This window comes from Stegostoma tigrinum, chromosome 19 (genome assembly GCF_030684315.1).
Source record: "Stegostoma tigrinum isolate sSteTig4 chromosome 19, sSteTig4.hap1, whole genome shotgun sequence".
In the NCBI taxonomy this organism is placed as follows: domain Eukaryota; kingdom Metazoa; phylum Chordata; class Chondrichthyes; order Orectolobiformes; family Stegostomatidae; genus Stegostoma; species Stegostoma tigrinum.
Window position 1 is genome coordinate 45,157,535 of NC_081372.1, and position 20,459 is coordinate 45,177,993.

Here is a 20,459-nt window from a genome sequence, read left to right on the forward strand (position 1 = left end):
TTTTTACTCATGACTGGAGAGCCAAGTGGTCCTGGAGGATTCCAAACTGTGCATTAGGTGAGATTATTGATATGTAAGTGCTATTTGATAGAGCAGTTGATGACATATCCCACCACTTTGCTGATTTAAGTCTTGAGAAAGTTGCAGGACAGACTGGAAAGGGTGAGCCTTTGTAATTACACACAGACCATTGTTAGCCACTAATAGTCGCCATTAGTAGCCATTCATTCTCCTAGGCTAATGTTATGTAGCCCTTTGTTTGTTCAACTGTTCTGATCTCTTTTTGGGCTCTGACTCCATCTATCATTTACTCCTTAGCTCCTACACCCACCCTACCTTCTGCATAGAAAATAAATTTTTCCTAGCTACCATCAGTTCCAAAAAGGGCCATGACCCAAAATGTTAACTTTGGTTTCTCACCACAGATGCTACCTGTCCTGCTGAGCTTTTCCAGCAAATTTTGTTGTTGTGTCATTACTAAGGCTAGCTTTTTATTTTTGATTTTATTAATCAGTAGAATTTAAATTCCTTCAGCGGCAGAGTTGGGATTTTAACATGTCTCTAGAAAATTAATCAAAGTCTCTGGATTACCACTACAATAATTTTACCAAGATTTTACATTGTCTTAATAAATGGACAGGCTTTGGGTTGTCTCAAGTGATGTAATTACTTCAGAATCTTCAGACACTCAACTGATCTTGTAGTCATCATATTTCTAAGTTTTCCAAGTTACCTTCCAATTAATGCTGATCCTCAGAAGTTTGAACTTCAGTTGTGGGAATGATGTTGAACCTCAAAGGAAGATAAATGTTTCTTTCTCGTTCAAAATGGCCACAGCCTGCCACTAAGCTTGGGCAAGTGTAACATACCACATATTAGCGTGAGTACATACTTTTCCAGGTATTGCTGTATCCCGGCATGGACTATTTCAGTATCCATGGAGTTGCAACCAGCGCTAAACCTTGTGCAATCAGTGAATAGTCCCTCTTCTGAACTTTTTAATAGTTTTATCATAAGGTGTTGGGACTGAGCACAGTATTATGAGTTATGTCCTGGAACAGAGATGATTGAGTTCCAATAACTTCAGCTGTCTTCCTTTGTACTCTGTAACAAAGGGAGAGATTTCTGTCTGATTCCAATTAACTTTAAATCTGTCTCAGGCAGTAAAATGATATAACGAGCTGTTACCCTCATCCCTTCAATTCAGATTCTTTTTCGCCACGTTTGCCCATGGGCCAAGGATGGAACAAGGTCAGAATCCAAGTGTCACGAGCAAAACAACTCATAGCTAGCTCAGACATTTCCTCATGCTCTAGAGTTGCTCTTAAAAAGGCATTAGTGACATCAGAGGATGCCTGCAAAATTATTTTTTTTTAACCTGAGCCAGAGCAAACTCGAGAGTTTCTGATGTTTAAACATAAAGAGTTCAGCTGTTGCATTTCTGATTGTTTTCCCCCATGATTCATCTGTAGGCATCGGTAAGAACCCTAGCATCCAAAATTGATGAGATCTCAACCAGTATAGTGCATCAAGGAAGCCAATTGATGCTAAGCAACTTATCAGAAAAATGGTGTTGAAGAGTGAGGATGCATTTCGATGGCTGTCAAATCCATTAGTCATTTTGCAACATAGATCACTCAAGCTCAGTGTTAATAATTATAGTTCCGTAAGACCATATTTACATCAGCTTTGATTTTTTTTGTGTCAAAATATGTGTTGGATATTACTTTGTAGCATTATACTAAGCTAATTTGTCAAAGCATGCTCGTCCCTGTCAACCCGTTGCTAATCTATGTCGACTGAAAGTATCATCTAGCAGTTTTGATTTAACCTTCCAACATTTCTAGTTGGCAAGAGATGGTAAGTTGCATGCCATAGAATTGAGTAAGTGCTTAGAGGAAGTCAGGTTTCTGCATAGCTCTCTTGATGACTTATGGGATAGTCCTATCTTTCCAAAAGGGAACTTCTCTCAATTTCAGCCTCATTTAGCAATGGGATTTTCCTCATTGATTAAAAATAGCTATTCTAATTAATAGGAATGCCATATTTCTGGGAGCTGGGTATCAGTCCAGGCCCACAAAAGGTCGGAGTCTGTAGGAGCCACAATGTCCACAGAGATACACAAAAATCTCTTGTTTCTCTTAAAACAGCTTTTCTTAAAAAAAAGTACTGCAGGCTCCTTTTGTTATGGCTGTGTTTGATGACTGGAAACTGGTGTGGATTACAGGATATTGGTATGGGGAAATGGCATAACATTTCTTGCCACTGACTCTATTCAAAGATTATCGTATTTTACTTTAAGACAGAAGTAACAAGAAATTATTTCAACAGGAAGACATGTACGTTCTCTCTGAATTTTTGCTTATCTCACGTCTCTCTGCCATGTGATTGTTATATTGTCATTGGCATAGGGTCCAATGTACATGTTCAGTAGTTAACCTATTACACTGCAGGAACTGAGGGATAAATACTTCACTTGGATGTTGGTAAAGTTAATTTAGATATTTCGGAGAACTCGTGCAGGACCTTTCTGGTGAAACAGTGTTTTACTTGTATTTCTTTCAATCGAGTCGATTATATTCAGTGCACATAATGTGGTTTCCTTTACAATTGGTCTGAACACATCCATACTGGTGGACCACACCACTTTGGTCAGTTAGAGTGTCCCAGTCTTCTAAATCTTGCCATTTCAACAAAACAACTTGTTCTGTCTGATGAAGGGTCTAGGCCCAAAACGTCAGCTTTTGTGCTCCTGAGATGCTGCTGGGCCTGCTGTGTTCATCCAGCCTCACATTTTATTATCTTGTTCTCATAGTAATATTTCTGTTCTGGGCATTCTACCATGATCCAATGAAGCTCAATGCAAGCTGGAGGAACAAGAACTTATTTTCTGCTTGGGCACATTACAGCTTCTAAGACCTAATTTGTTTAGCAATCTCAGTTAGATTTCGGTCCTCTATTTAAATGACATAACCATGAGCACCCCACGCCCTTCCCCCAACTATATTTTGTTTGTGCCTTGTTGATTTTGCTCTCAGAAAGCAGGCAAATATTCTCCTTTTCACTGTTGACATCTCTTGAACATCTCTATCTCTCCTTCACCACCATTTGCACTCCCTTTACGTTTGCTGCGGATAACCTTACTATCTACTCCAAACACTCCTCCTCCTTTATCAATAGCTTTAAAAAAAATCACCATTTTCCAGCTCCTTTCAGTTAATAGAATCATAGAATCCCAACAGTGTGGAAACAGCACTGACCAACTGTCAAAGCAACCCACCCAGACCCACCCCCCTGTAATCCACCTAACCCACATGTCCCTGAACATTACGGGCAATTTAGCATGGCCATTCCACCTAGCCTGTACATCTTTGGATTGTGGGAGGAAACCGGAGCAAAGCCAGGCAGACACTGAGAGAATACGGTGTAGACAGTCACCCAGGGGTGGAATCGAACCCGGGTCCCTGGCATTGTGAGGTAGCAGTGCTAACTGCAGAGTCACCGTGCCACTCACATTCTGAGTTCTGAAGAAGAATCACGTTGAATTCAAAACATTAATTCTGTTTCTCATTTCCCAGAGCTCCTGAATTTCTCTAGCACGTTTACTTTTTTTTTGTTAGTGCAGGATGGAAATAAAAGAGGAACAGCACTTGACTGTCCTATTGTGATCTGTTTTCCTTTGGCGTTGTGGGAAATGGAAGTGGTGGCACAGTCATTACCATTGCATTAGTGGAGATGCCCTGACAGACTGAATAAGCAGCACAGACCGTGCGCAGTATTAGCAGTGTCAGGTTTTGGGGAAGAGTGACAACAGGGAGTGAAGATATTACTGGCCACAATGAGAATCATCAAGCATATATTCTTGGTGTGAGGTGGATACAGTAGCAGAGAGAGAGTGAATGTAAGGTTTTGGAGAGAAGATAATGGCGCTTAAACTCATAGAGCTGTGAAGAGCATTGACCTTCATCCTGCATTGCTTGGCATTCCTCCAGGCAGTTGTGTGTGTTAAACAAGATGGCAGCTTTGTACCAGATTAGCATGTTCTGATGTAGTGGTCTCAAATGCTGCTCCTGGATGAAGATCGAGTCCTGCCCAAGTACCATCTGCCCAGACAGGTCCCTGTCTGATAGCAGGGCACTGATTTCCCTGTTTTACATGTTCACAGCAAATGTCGGGAACTTTGCAGAGCAGTTCCACACTGACATTGCTTGGCAGGGTGCACAAAAGATCTTGGGAGAAAACCCAACAGGTATTGCAGTAAGCAACATTGCAAAAAAAAAACTCAACACAACTCAGGCTTAACCAAAGCAAATTAAGATGCAGCCCTTAAAATTTTATGGGGCTCGACAATGTAGGTGAAAGAAGCACATGTCCCTTAGCTGGCTGTCTAGAAATAGGGAACACAGCCTCAAAATAAGGGGCATCTAGTTAGGACTGAGATGAGGAAGAATCTCTTCACTCAAATGGTGTCAAATATTTGAAATTCTCTGCCCTAACGGTTTTCAGAGTCACAGCCACTAAATGTTTAAGGCTATGATTGATTAATAGTTCCATTGTAAAAACAATGGAAGCGCCTTATTCCAATACTATTTTCCTGCGCTAGAAAATCCTCCACGATCTTGTTAAAGGGCAGACTTGAACAGTTGACTGGCCTGCTCCTGCTCTTAATTCTTGTGTAAGTGTGTTACTGTCATGATGGTCATTTAATCTTAACCAGAACAATGAAAAGTTGATGATGAAGTTATACAAGAATGTGGCATGTGCTCCTTCCAGACAGAACAGCCACTTAAAAATTAAGGCTCTGATGAATTTGGCAGTAGACCAAACATGATCAGAACAGGTGCTGGTTGATGCTTGGTTAAATTTGTTAGGGGTATAGCAAGTTCACAACCAATAATCACGCACAACAATTCACCTTATACATTTCTAGAGGTTTTTCACAGTTGCTCTGTCATCTTCATCATCTTCCTACCTCGCCCATAGGCAGGTCTTTAGCAATTATTCATTGAACCATAGCAAAGCACTGTGACATTTACAATCAGAATAGTGAAGAGGCAGACTCTGAATTTACTTCATTTGGAACAGGGATGAAACCATGTCCTGTTATCACAACTCTGAACCACGTACTTGGCATTTAGCCAACTGAACTTCCGAAATAAATGTCATGGCTATTTGCTGCAGTAACGCTCTAAAATGATAGCCTGAAATCTTATGGTCAGGTTTAGCCGTATCATCATTCTCTCTAATTACGTAGCCTTCTGCCCAAGCATAAAAGAGCAGACTGTGCTACACAAATTTTGTTCTTTTCCAGCACCAATTTTTTAATGGCTTCTTTGAGTAAGGTAAGGAACAAGAGTTAAATGATGAGCAGTGTTATTTTGTGGAACTTCACCTAATAGGAACTGTCAGTGCTTGGAAACTCTTATAGAGCACTTCCTGTTAATCATACCAGGCTGGCCTAGATTCCAAGGCAGCCTAGAAACTTGGCAATATATAGAAAGAAAAAAGAAGACCCCCGTGACTGTTATTTTTGACTGAAAGCTGAAACAAAACTTTCAGCCTCCTCTATATTTCTTCTCTATAGCAATGAAGTTGTGGATGCCGTACTTTAAGATTGTGTGGATAAAATTTGTTTATAAAAATACTCCAGTTGTACTTGCAAAGAAGTCTGCGTGACTGAGACTTTTTTTGTTTCACTGCCTATAAACTAAATGGGATTTGAGCAAAGTATCAGGGGAGTAGTGATCATTTCTGTTTTCAAATTTAGTGAAGGTTTCATTAGATTGGAAAAGAACAAATGTAACACCTCTGTGCAAGAAGAAAGGGAAGCAGAAAGGTGGAAACTAAAGATTAGCAAAACTCTGTAAAATATAACAAAGAACTGCAGATGATGGCAATTGAAAGCAAATATTATTGGAGAAATTCAGCAGGTCTGGTTGTGGAGACATCAGAGTGAACATTTTGAAGAAGGGCCACTGGGTCTGAGACATCAATTGTGTTTTCTCTCCACAGATGCTGCCAGACCTGCTGTGTCTCAACAGCAATTTCTGCTTTGTTTTAAATTAAAATCTGCGTTAGGGAAGCCATTTGAAGATGTTGCTAAATATTTTAGAGCAAGGTGCATAGAAAAATTCAAAAAGTAATCAGGCAGAGTCAGCATAGTAAACAATATTTCTCCCTTTCACCAAACAATTTATTTGGAATTGTTTGAGGAGCTAACATGTGCTGTGGGGAATGGGGAGCTGGGGATATACTTAACTTAGATGTTCATAAGTTAAGTGATAAGATGCCACTTCAGAGATTATTGTAGAAAATGAAAATTCATAGTCTAGGAGGTAACAACGTACAGTCTTACACTCAGACATGGGCAAGGTTCACCTTTTATTGTATCTGGACAGATATCCCAAACTGTTAAGCTTACAATCAAAGGAGATGAACTAGCTTAATTTCTTCATTCACTGATCCTGTCTGTTGGTTGCAACAAAATCAATTTAAAAATCCATTCCTTTATCAATATCATTTTCCCAGACACAAATTGTGTTTAAAATAAGCCAATGTAGCCAGGTTTTCTGGAGTCAATGAAGAACTATTTTATTAATTACTAAATGTGAGAAGAACTAGTAACACAACACATACACATATTAGAAATAAGAAATGAATCCAAAAAGATAAAAGTTAAATGAAACAGATAGGTTTCTATATTGTTCATGAAGAGCAGATGCTGCCGTTTGCAGTGGAGTTTAGCAGTGGTGTTGATTTTGGTGGTTGAATAGACAATTTTTACAGGCTGAATGAAGTTCCTTTGTCCTGATTCCTTTTTGGTTTGCAGCACTGAAATCAAAGGCCTACCTTTTGTTATCCTGTTACACAGGGGTAACTATAGAATAGTTGTTTGTGATATTCACAGCATGCAAATGATCAAACCCAGCATGTATACCTGAGACCGTTCAGTTGCTCTTCAGTGAGACAAAACTGTCCTTTCGATTCCTGTCCTTGTGCGTATTACTGGAGAGTGAAATAGACAGCTTTGCAAAAGGTTACTTTCTGCAGAGTGAAAAGATGCTCACCCTTTCTTATCTCTCCTTGTTTAGTCTCTCCCTGTTTGAAGTTTCCCTGACAAGGTACCTGCGCAATATTCCATTGGATTCACACAGGATTTTACCAGACAGTCACTCAGTTTAAATATAACTTTCCTTTAATGTTCATCCTTTAAAAACAATTAAAAGAAAACTGTTTATAAATACTATGATGTTTTGATCCATCATCAATAACAAGGGGTTAGATGGAAGATTTGGCAGCTCATAGGAAACAAAGAGTAGGCATAAATTTGTCATTTTTCTGATTGGGAAGATGTAATGACTGTCAGTGATGGGACCTCAACTGATTGCCTAAATCATTTTATATAATTTGGAAGGGATGGTTACCAAATTTGCTGATACACAATGATAGGTAGAGAAGAAAGATGTAAAGGGAAATAGACGACATTAATGGACAGGGTCTAGCAAATGAATATTAATGTGAGCAAATGTAAAACAGACCATTTTGACAGAGAGACTTAAAAGGCAATTTAAATGAGAGATTGCAGAGGGATCTGGATGTTGAAATGCATGAATTGCAAAAGATTTCTATACCAGATACAGAAAGTAAGTCTGAAAGCTAACAGAATGTTATTATTTATTGTGAGGGGAATTGAATGCAAGATTGGGAAATGGTGGTTTAGTTATACATTGGTGAGACCACACATGGAGTAGTGTGTACAGTATTGGTCAGCTTATACATTGAAGGGTTTAAATACATTGGAGGCAGTTCAAAGAAGGTTTACTAGACTAATACCTGAAATATATGGCTTACTTATATCCACTGGAACCTCGAAGAGAAAGAGGTGACAATTGAAAAGGTATAAATGTGGTGAGAGGGCTTGACAGAATGGACTTGTAAAGGATTTTTCTCCAGGGTATAATTTAGAACCAGGTGTCACTATTTAAAAATAAAATGACCCACATTTAAGGTTAGGAGAATTTCTTTTCTTATAATAGTCATTGAAACTCTCTTCCTCGGAAGGTGGTGATAGCAGAGGTTTTTAACATTCTTAGGACAGAGGTAGGTAGATTCTTGGTAAGTCAGAGAGTGAAAGGTTGTAGAGCATAAGACGATACAGGACAGGAACAGGTTCCTAAGCCCACAATGTTGTGCTGAACATGATGCCAAATTAAACTAATCCCTTCTGCTACCCTTGGCCAACATTCCTCCATTCCTTGCATATTCACGTGCTTATCTAACAATCCATTAAAAGCCCTTAGGTACAAGGCACGCATGTGGAATAAAGCAGTCATGATCTTACTGAATGGCAGTTCAGACTCAAGGGACTGAATGGTCTCCTTCTGTTCCGAATGCGTGCAGCTACATGTATGTTTTCTTTGATTTAAGCAATTAGGAAAGTGTTGAAAGTCCTCATTACTATAGACCCATTTCTATGTAATGCTCTGAAATGAAATTGATTGGACAGGCTTCTCGATTACGACGTAGATTCTATTTCATTTCAGTGTCCTCTTAAATCCTTGGTCACTCAGAAATGCCAGGCCTTGAGGTGACTTTGAGCATGAATTTGAAAATAATTTCATATCTTATTTATATAACTTTGACACTCTGTTATATTGATCTATTTGTTCTATTTTAAACATCACCAAATGTCACCCCAAAATGGTATCCTCACACATTTACTTTGGTGTGCAGTGGGATGCCAGTGCCAAACATTGTTGGAAGACATGTTCTGCTTTTATCTTCCAATGTGGAATTATTTTGACATTTATCCTAATGTGAAAATATCCACCTTTCTTTAAATGCCAGTGATGTTCTTGACATTGGGCATGTAACAAGAAACTTTTTTTTTGTGCTTACTGATCCTGTAAAGTATCTGCAAGGATGGATACTTTTTATACAAGGATGTTTTTCATGAATGCATTTAAAAATCACTAAGGGCCCAAGACAAGAATGGAGATTACAAAGCATAGTTAACTTGCACTTGTGCTAATGAATGCATGACATAATCAGTAGACACACTCTCCTCTCCCACCTGTCTTTATCTGCCTCCCCCTCTCTCCTTATTTATTTCAGAATGCCCTTCCCCTCCCCCATTTCTGAAGAAGGGTCTCGGCCTGAAACGGAGCTTTCCTGCTCCTCTGATGCTGCCTGGCCTGCTGTGTTCATCCAGCTCTACACCTTGTTATCTAAGTAGACAGCAGATAGGTTATCATTTGCAATATCAAGGCAGTGCTGTGCAGGCTGATGAGTGGCTAGATTCCTGAGTAAATGGTAGAAAATCTTCAGCGGCTTCCTTGAGTTCAAGATAATTATCTCAGTAAAGCCACAGTGTACCTCTTTAAGGAGTGCCACAATTAGGAAGAGCAATTGATGAAATTCATTACACAAGTGAATTTGACCTGAGGAAAAACACAAGGGATAACCTAATATGACAGACAGTGAGCTCCAAGATGCCTTGGTGCAGCAATGAAGGCCTTGATCCAAAAGTTATTTCACTGTCTATAGGATCCAGGACACACTCCAGATAAATTCTGAGAAGGCTGTGAAAACAGTTAGCCATGTGCAGGTCAATGACAGCAGTTCACCACAGAGTGCATGGACATAGTGCAGAAAAGGAATTTAATGATCTGACAGAAGTAGTCAATGTCAGTGAATATATCAATCCCATGAATTGTCACTGCTCACTCTCACACACACAGCTCAATGCACTAGGCGTCATCACAGACCCTAACAACAATTTCTATGTAGCATGATTCATACCGAGTGTTCATAGCTTCACCTAACTTACACCCATTTGGCACTATGGACGATCTCAAACCCACTTCTCATAGCTTATACATAGAGTTAACTGTTGAACCATCAACCAAACACATTGAATAACACTCTTTCTGCTTCAGAGCAAAGTTATACATAAAAGGTAGTTGCATTTAACAAGTGATAGGCAGTCATAGCTATACATCTTAACCCTAACAGAAGTGGTAGTGTTGCCCATCAATTGAGTGCCATGACATTAACAAAGCTAAAGGATCAAATATGACTGAATCTTCCTTCTAACATCCCACTTCCCCATATTAGGACAATTACATCTGTTAACTAAGCTGTATAAGGAATACGTCTGTTTCTCTTGTTTCTTTCCTTCCCCTCATCAGAAACCTAATCTTATGCCCTTTAGTTACTTGGAGACTGTTACTTCTCCTGTAGAGGTGGTAGAATAGGAAGTCTGGCATCACTTGCCCTGACAAATGCAACCATTAGCTCAGATACTCACATTAAGTGTACTTCAAAGGATAGAGAAGCAGTGAAATTTTTAAATGCCTTCGCACAACCTGGGTGTTGCAAGGAAGACCGGCATTTTTGTTACCCATCTTCAATTGTTCTGGGACTGAGTGGCATGCTAGCTCATTTTAAAGGCCAGATCTGGTAAAGTGTCAGATTTCTTTCCCGAAAGGATATCAATGAACCAGATGAAATTTTTAGACAATTGGTCACCTTTACTAACCTGAACTTTCAATTCCATGTTTTATTAACTGGATTTACATTTCACCAGCTCCTGTGGTAGAATTTGAAATACTTGGTGCATTGGACCTGCAGGAATGCATGACACCATAGTCGACCAACATAAGAACAACAAAGAGCTAGGAGCAGTAATGTGCATGTTTGACCTTCAACTGCAACTCTATTTTCAAGTTACTGAATAATGCAGCAACATCTTTGCCCATGACATTTCACAAACCTTGCAGACCATCATCTCCAGCATGGATCGTGGCACAAAGACACTTGTGGGTTCAACCATGATGTAGTGTCTGGTGGTTGAGGACTTGGCTTCCAATGCAACATAAGTGAAGCCTGCTGACTGCAGGGCTTTTTATTTCAAATTGGGAAAACATTGTGTTAATCCAACAAGCACCAGCTGACCAAACTTGGTTATTAGAATAAAACAGAGTGTGTTGCATAATGACCGGCAATAATGGACATCTGTGTCTGTACTCTGCGTCCTCTCCCTTGCTTTCTCCAGTGTATTCTGGAGAATGCCTTGTACGTAACTCTCCTGACAGCCAGAGAAGGGACAATTTCATCTCTTAACAGCCAATCCATCAGGATTGTTGTATGAGTTTTCATGAAGCTTAGACTTTTAATAACAATGATTGAATATCAATTAGGAAAGGAGGAGAAGGCTCAATTCATATTGAAACATCAATATTGAAAAGCGGAGGAAATACAATCAAACTACAAAATGCAAGTAATGTTAGATCATAAAATAATAAAAAAAAATCAAGAAATGTGTATGCATTTCTGTAGGAAAACTATATCATCATTAAGAAAGGAGCATGTACATCAGATATTAAGTTTATCTATTTCTAAGGAACATAACTAATGAAATATCATGCATTCCAATGTTAAAAGGAATAAAAATCTCTCCCATAAATTATCTTTGTTTGTATTAGGTTCATCTGAGAAGTTACAAATCACTGCACACAAATTAATCTTCCACCTTGTTTTAGGTGCAATTCTCCTCTTCAATAAAGACCACAGCTAAGTCGTGATTTCAAATTACATCACAAGGTTGACCATTTATTCCTAAAGTAATCTATGTACTGGTAGTTTTCAATTTAGCTGACATTTTACCTTTTATAACACTTTGTGTTCTTATGTTTCACTACTTGCATTTTTCTTCAGTATGATGCAAAATAGTACTAATGTTGCCCTTCTCTGTCACAGCAATACTCTGTAAGAAATAGTGACCTCGTTTTGTTTTGGATGGAAATGAACGGAGACTTGATTTTCAAAATAGCGCACACACAGACTCAATTGCATTATCTGTAGGGTAGACAAACAGGAGGCTGGAAGGACACAACAGGCTAGGCAGCATCTGGAGGAAAGGAGTAGTCTTCAGTCCTGAAGAAGGGTAATACCTGAAATGTTGACTGCTCCTTTTCTCCAGATGCTGCCTGGCCTGCTGTATTCTCCCAGCCTCCTGTTTGTCTACCTTGGATTTCAGCTTCTTCAGTTTTTTTTGTCTCTAATCTGCATTATGTGTACCCTGACTTGCAGCAAATATTCTTTATATACGTTGACAACTTTAATCCACTGTACACAAGCATCTGCACAAAGTTTTCAGAATCTAGTGCCACATGTTTTATCAAGCTGTCACTCGGTTATTGAATCAGGACCATATTTGTGACCATTAATCTCAATCAACTACACAAAGCATCCCTAAGCAACATTAAAAAAACAGGAGCAAGAATGGGACTATTGAGCCTGTTCAGCAATTCAACACGATCATTGCTGATTCTCTTTCACAATTGTATTCTCTTAAAACTATTCCCATGCATCTTCAGCCTTTAAGAAATCTATTTGTTCAATGAATTAAAGTACAACTCAATCTGAGACGTAATGGGGGGGGGCACTTTATTTCAGCAGGTTATCTAGTTTTCACCTTCCTGTTGATTAAATGACCCCACATCAAAATCACCAACGGGGTGGGGATTAAATTCTACCCATTCATCTCCATTTCTGTGTATACTATCTGGCCTGCTGAGTATTTTGAACATTTCCTTATTTTTGACCATGTTATCGGTTGTGTTTTGCTTCTATGAGAAAAGAATGAGCTCTGATTAAACTGGGATGAACTTTGACAGTGACCTAAGTTTTGAATTTTGTCAAAGTAAAAAACCTTTTGTGTATGCTTGATGCCTTACTTCTGCATTTGAAATCCATGTGAAATTAGAGATGCTTCTGCTCTTTTAGCGAACCTAAAACTACTGCCTACTCCAAATGGAATCTGACCGACGGTGACATCTTGTGGTTACAGCTAGGAAACTAGCTTTAATTGCAGCCTGGAGAAAGTAACCCATTCTCTAGTATATATCCAGGTTTACTCTTGTTTTTTTGAATTCTCAAAAGCAAGAACAGTTTAAGCATAACTCAACTCAAACAAATATAGAAGCCAGAGGAAGGTTTCAAAATAATGTAAAAAGAGACATAGGAAAATGGAAAAGGAGCGGGCTTGTCAGACAATGAATTAGATTTACCAATCATTTGCACTGGTTTGAAAACCTAGTCTAGTAAGTATTTCTATCAAAATAGATCAGATAATGGAATAAACAAGTTAGATCATTGGAATTTGCTGTGCTTGTTTATATCTTCTAGTCATGGAAATCATATTTATGTGCCTAATTTTAACATTATGTAATTGAACAGATTTTCACTGAACTAATATCTTCCCCAAAATCTCTCATGAATCAATTCAGAGGGTCACAGAGGAGCATAATAAAGTTTGTGAAATTGCCATTTGATTCATTTTGTCAGAGAGAATGGACTTTAATCTGTCATCATTATGGACTTCAGAAGAGATGAAACAATTATTTTTAAGAACAAAGGTTCATCACATTCATATCACAAATGAAAGAAAGATCTTTTTTCTAGTCAACTTGTTTATGTTATGAATTGTTTAATCTGTGTTTAATAATGTCAAAATGTACCAAACTTCAAGATATTGAAACATTTCCAGAGATACCTGGAGACACTTATGCGTACAAAATCAAAGATTGGAGAAACAACCTGGTCTCTAATTTCACTTTATAGATTAAAAAAAAAGCACAACTATCTCACCATATGACAATTTGTCCTTTTCCTAAATACAGTAACATTCTTTTAGAATTGTTGAGAACAAATATATTTAAGAAAATAAAACACATTATTGAAGCCTTATCAATCTGTTAAGAACAAGCTACATATTTCATGGTATTCATCAAAATTTCCTCTAAACAATATGCTAGGTTTTAGCATTGACCAGATACTGAACAAGCTGTATAAATACTGTGGCTGTAAGTGCAAGTTAGAGGTCAGGAATTCTGCAGCAAGTAACTCTTTTCTTAATTTCTCAAGGCATGTCCATCACCTAGAAATTACAAATCAGAGCATAATCAAACACTCCCCACTTGCCTGGATCAGTGTAGCTCTAACAATATTCATTATCCAGAATGAGGTTTGGCACAATCCAGGACAAAGCAGCCTGCTTGATTGACCACTGCCTACACCATTAACAATCACTAGCAGCAGTGTGTACCCAATATTACAGTGCTCCTTAGACAGAACTTTTCAAATTCACATTCACTGTCATCCAGAAGGATAAGGAGAACAGATATATGGGGTGACACAGTGGCTCAATGGTTAGCACTGCTGCCTCTCAGTGCCAGGGACCCAGGTTCAATTCCATCCTTGGGTGATTGTCTGTGTGGAGATTGCACGTTCTCCCCGTGTCAAAATGGGTTTGCTCCGGGTGCTCCAGTTTCTTCCCATGGTCCAAAGATGTGCAGGCTCAGTGGATTGGCCATGCTTGATTGCCCTTTGTGTGCAGAGGTGTTTAGGTTAGGTGGGTTAGACATGAGAAATGCAAGGGTAGGGGAACGGGTGGGTGGGATGCTCTTCAAAGCAGCAAAGCATCAGTGTGGACATGTTGGGCCGAATGGCTTGTTTCCACACTGTAGGGATTCTATGAAAATTAGTCTTTTTAATAGTATGGAAGTGTCCATAAGTATTACCAACAACTTAACATTAAAAGAGTTAGTATGTTTCTTAACAATTATGCTTGAAGTTCAGCATAATTCAGAGAGGGACATGTGTTCCCTCAGATGCCCCAGTGTTGATAATCACTGTGATAGAAGTGTCTACCTATATATTGCTTTCCATTAATCTTTGATCTGTCACATATAGATGTTTCAACAGCAATAACATTGAACCAACTTTCTCATTGAGTTTCCTTCAATAAAGTATCAACTTCTTGAGGTGTTAATGTGCTCACTGAGCCGGCTTGTTCTCGTTCAGATGTTTTGTCACCGTGCTAGGTAACATCATCAGTTTGACAAAGTGATGTTGTTCTACTGCACTGAGAATTTAGACCATCTGGTCTGTTATGGTGAGTAGTATCGTTTCCGGTTCTGTTCTGTATGCGTTTGTATATGGGGTCCAATTCTATATGTTTGTTGATTGCATTATGGGTGAAGAACCATGCCTCTAGGAATTCCTGTGCACGTCTATATTTGGCTTGAGCTACTATGGTTACCTCGTCCCAGTAAAACTGATGGCCTTCGGTGTCTGAGTGTACCGATATTAGGGAAGGTTCAGTGTGTCGTTTGGCTGCTAGCTGATGTTCGTGATGGCTAGTTTCCTTCCTGTCTGTCTGATGTAATGTTTATGGCAGTTGTTGCATGGTATTTTGTAAACCACTTTGGTTCTGCATGTTGTGAGAATCGGGTCTTTAATCCTTGTAAGTGTTTGTTGTAGTGTGGCTATGTGCTTGTGCGTCACCGTGATTCCTAGTGGTCACTAGAAAAACTCAAGAAAGACAACAACATTATTATCCCACCAGCAGACAAAGGGCACATGATTGTCATTATAAACAAACTGGACTACGTTGAGAAAGTACAGACACTGCTCTCAGTACAAACACATAGCAATGGGTGGTGATAGACTCAACACTGCAGTTAGGTAAAAGGATCACTCAGACACTGAAGAGACTAAAAGGATGCAGGACAGACAACCAAGACAGACTACACAAAAGTGAAACCAGAAGGCACAAACACTCCCCGCTTCTACGGGCTCTCTTAAAGTACTTAAACTAGACATCCCCCTCAGACCCATTATTTCCTTGCCGGGCACACCAAACTGGCCAAGGACCTACAACAGAAGTTGAAACACCTAGTTCACGGACCACCTCATTCCATCCACTGAAACCAAGATTTCCTCGACATCAAGAACGTAAAAATCAGTGACGATGAAATTATGGTATCCTTTGACATCACCATTATTCACATCAGCATTATTCACATCAACCAACATTCACTGGCTAAAAAAATGCACTGGCCATATCATTAGAGGAAGCAGGAATGCAGACCAGCAGTTCCCTTAGCTATGACAACATAATTAAACTACTGGACCTGTGTGTCACCACACACTTCAGCTTTAATGGTCAAATTTACAAACAGATCAAGGGCACATCCGTGGGCTTGCCCATCTCAGGACTCATTGCAGAGGCAGTCATGCAAAGGCTAGAGCTCACTACCCTCCCCCTCATTCAACTTAAACGATCGATCCGGTACATCGATGACACATTTGTTATCATTAAACGCACCAAACTAGGAGAGACCACCACCTCATCAACAACATATTCACAGGGATTCAATTCATGAGAGAAGAAGAAAATAACAACAATCAGCTTTCGTTTCTGGATATCAGAGTTAAACGTATGAACAACAAGGGTTCCCAAATCCCAGTATACAGGAAAGTATCCCACACTGACTAAATCTTCAACTTTCATAGCAACCACCCCAATGTCCTCAAACAAAGCTGTGTTAGGGCACTATTTAAATGGGCCACCACTCACTGCAACACGCCAGGACTATGCAGGAAACAGGAAGAGCACCTATACAAAATCTTCACTATGAATGGATATCTCCACAATTTCATCCACATGTGTCTACTAAATAGACAACAACTGGGGGACACATTGCGTCCTAACACACCGGCCACACTGCCCACGTCAAGAACATATCAGAACTGACGCGACTCTTATGACCGTAAGGAATCAGGGTAGCACAAAAGCCCACAGCCATGCTATGACAAACACTCACAAGGATTAAAGACCCCATTCTCACAACATGTCGAGCCAACGTGGTTTACAAAATACCATGCAACGACTGCCACAAACATTACAATCGAACACAAAGGAAAGAAACTAGCCATCAGAACACACAAACATCAGCTAGCAGCAAAGCAACACAACAGACTTTCCCTCGTATCAGTACACTCAGACAATGAAAGCCACCAGTTTAACTGGGACAAGGTAACCAGAGTAACCCAAGCCAAACATAGACACGTACAGGAATTCCAAGAAGCATGGTTCTCTTCCGGTAATGCAATCAGCAAACATGTAGAATTGGACCCCATATACAAACCCATACAGATCAAAACTAGAAATGACACTATTCACTATGATGACCGGATAGTGTAAATTCTAAGCGGAGGAGAGTAATATCACTTCAGAGGCTCCACTGATTATGTCATCTAGCATGGTGATGAAACATCTGAACGAGAACAAGCCAGCTCGACAAGTAAGTCAACAACCTCAACCACAGCCCGAGTTTCCAATGTTTGCAAAAAACTGAAATATCAACTCCTTTGCTTTATATAATTATAAATACTGAAACACAGAATTGTTATGATATATTAAGAATTTCATTCCATCATGTACGCACCAGATCTCCAACAAGCATTCTGATTCAGGCATTCTCCTGCCTTTTCCTTACATCTTTGCACATTGGATGATTATTACGTAAAAAAATTGTCCCCTTGAATTCCTTGATTGTTTGAAAGTACATTAAGAGACAGAGTCAATGCATTCCAGACACAAGCCATTCATTGATGAAACATTGGCAAATTTAGCAAGTATGATGTAAGAAAAAAACGATTGCATTGAATCCTTGCCGTCTCATTTTTGATCCTTTTGCGAGCTGGAGCAGTTTCTTCTGCTCTATCCAGATCTCTCATGATTTTGACATCTTTAATCAGATCTCCTTTTAGCTTCTATCACTCCAAGGAGAACAGTGACAATCACTCTACTCTATCCTCATATCTAAATGTTCTCATCCCTACAACTATTCTTGTGAATCTCTTCCATACTACTACCTGTTCGCATACTTCCTATATTGTGACACCCTGAATTGCACATAATATTGCAGCTGACGTGCAACAAATGCCTTTATATGTTTAGCATAATCTCAGCAAGATCGAGGGCTGAAGGGCCTGTACTGCGCTGTAGTGTTCTATGTTCTATGTTCCTTTCTCTTGTACTGCATTTTTTTTCTTTATTCATTCACGGAATGAGGGCATCGCTGACTAGTCAGCATTTATTACCCGTCCCTAATTGCCCAGAGGGCAGTTAAGAGTCAAACACGTTGCTGTGGGTCTGGAGTCACATGTAGGTCAGACCAGGTAAGGATGGCAGTTTCCTTCCCTAAAGGACATTAGTGAAACACATGGGTTTTTCCTGACAAATCGACAATGGTTTCATAGTCATCAGTAGATTCTTAATTCCAGATATTTTATTGAATTCAAATTCCACCATCCTCCATGGCAGGATTTGAACTCAGGTCCCCAAAATGTTATCTGGGCTCTGGATTAATAGTCGAGCGATAATATAACTAAGCCATCAATAAAGCCCGGGGTACTGTGTGCTTTATGATCTAATCTCTCCATGTGTCCTCCGATCTTCAGTGATCCATATGCATATGTACCCAGTCCCCCTGCTCCTTCACCAACTTAAATTTTGTATCTTATACTTTATATTATCCGCCCATGTTCTTCCACCAAAATACATTATCTCACACTTCATCTGCTTTCAATCTTTCCATTCCACCAAATTGTCTGTGCCTTTAGGGAGTTCTACACAGTCCTCCTCACAGCTTATAATGCTTCTAAAGTCTTACAGCATCTGTAAATTATGTGATTTATCCTCCACACCAAGACACTACAAACCTTCTTCCACCCAAAAAACTCCATTAATCATTAGATGGTTTCCTTTTACTCGAACAAATTTAATATCTACGATGCCATTGTCCCTTGAGATTGAGATGTAATTTTTCTCTCAAGTCTGTCCTGTGGCACTGTAGTGAAAGCCTTTTGAAAGTCCATATATACCGCGTCAACAGCATTACTCTCGTTGACCCTTTGTCTTCCAGAGCAAGTAGTCCATAATGATTTCCTCTTTAGAAATCCAGTCTGGAAGCTCATCAATTACTCACCTGTTCCCATGTGACTAATAATTCTATCTGGAACAAACACTTCCCCACCACTGAAGTTAAACTGATTGACTTCTAATTGCTGAATTATTCCTTACAAACCTTTTTGAAGAAGACCATATTGTTTGCAATTTTCAAGTCATCTTTGCTTTATATCATCTCACTTCAGTCAATATTCTTGGAAGCACCTTATCCAATCCTGGTGCCTAGTCAGCTATTAAATAATCTATCCAACGCTTACCCCTGATCAATTTTGAACTCTTCTAGTGTCGGACCTTTTTCTCCATCACCATGACCTAGGTAGTACTTACCACCTTGGTAAATTCAGATTCAAAGTATTCATTTAACACCTAAGCTATGCCCGTTGCCTCCATGTGTAAATCCTCTTGGTTCCCAAATTGGCCCTGATGCTTTTACCACTCTTTTGCCATTGATATGCAAGTAGAAGACTTTTGGATTCCCCATTATTTGCCCACCAGGATTCTTCATAATTCCTCTCTCTTTAATATGCTTTTTCACCTCTCTTCTGAACATTTTATATTCTACTTAGCATCTGTCACAAGGATCATTTTTGTTCTTTATTTTAGTTACTTTTTCTTAAGTGCCAAGTGTTCTGGATTTTATTAAAATTTTATTAAAATCCAGGTGTTCTGGAGTTGTTTTCCTTCCTTTCAAGGAAATATGCTTTGATTGTGCCTAAACTATCTACTCTTTACAGGTTGCCCATAATTCAGCTAAAAGTTTTCCTATCAACCCTTTTTTCCAGTCAATCTGGTGTGACTCCATTCCTAAACTATTGAAGTCAATGCACCCTGTGCTCCTTGTGCTCCTGAGATGCTGCTTGGCCTGCTGTGTTCATCCAGCCTCACATTTTATTATCTTGGCACCCTCAGTGAATTTTCTTTCTCTGGATTACCTTTGCATTTCTCATCATAATCCTAAATCTTATGTTGTAATTACTATCATCTCTTAAATGCTCTCCTCTGACATTTGATCTACTTAGCCCAACTCATTTCCAAGACCCAAGTCCAACTTGACAAATACAGCTCCAAGAAATTCTCCTGAATGTAGCCTAGGAACTTTTGTCCCTCTCCACCCCTTAAATTATCATTATCCTTGTTTTCCTTCATGTGGTTAAGGTTCCCATTCTTTTAAAGTAGGCATCTCTTCAATAATTTCCATGTAGATTTGTTCTGGCATCATTCCCACTAGTTTGCAGTCTGTAGACTACACAAGGCATCCCTTTTGCTCCTTGAATCTAACCAGGTTGATTCTAATCTTAATACTGGGAGAAAGCCTTTCTTCTGCATTGAAATGCTGTCCTTAATCAATTCTGCCACCCCTTCACTTTTGACTCACTTCCTGACTTTTCTGAACATCATGTACCCAGAAAACATGCAACGCAAGTTATGCTGTACTCACCACACCATTTTGTGCAGAAGGGCCCCAACCCAAAACATCAGTTTTCCTACTCTTCTGATGGTACCTGGCCTGCTATGCTCCTCCAGCTTCATACTTGCTTTAGTGTTCACTCTTTTCTCCCTCATTCTAACTTTAAAAATGGCTTTCTATTCTCTATACTAGAGCTATCTTTTCCCAAGAATTGTTTGAACCCTGGTA

At 39.3% G+C, this 20,459-nt stretch overlaps 1 protein-coding gene across 2 annotated transcripts in view; it reads left to right on the top strand.

The window, feature by feature from the left end:
• LOC125461226 (docking protein 5-like) overlaps positions 1-20,459 on the top strand; it is a 521,375-nt gene that overhangs the window by 494,037 nt on the left and 6,879 nt on the right. The window lies entirely within an intron of this gene.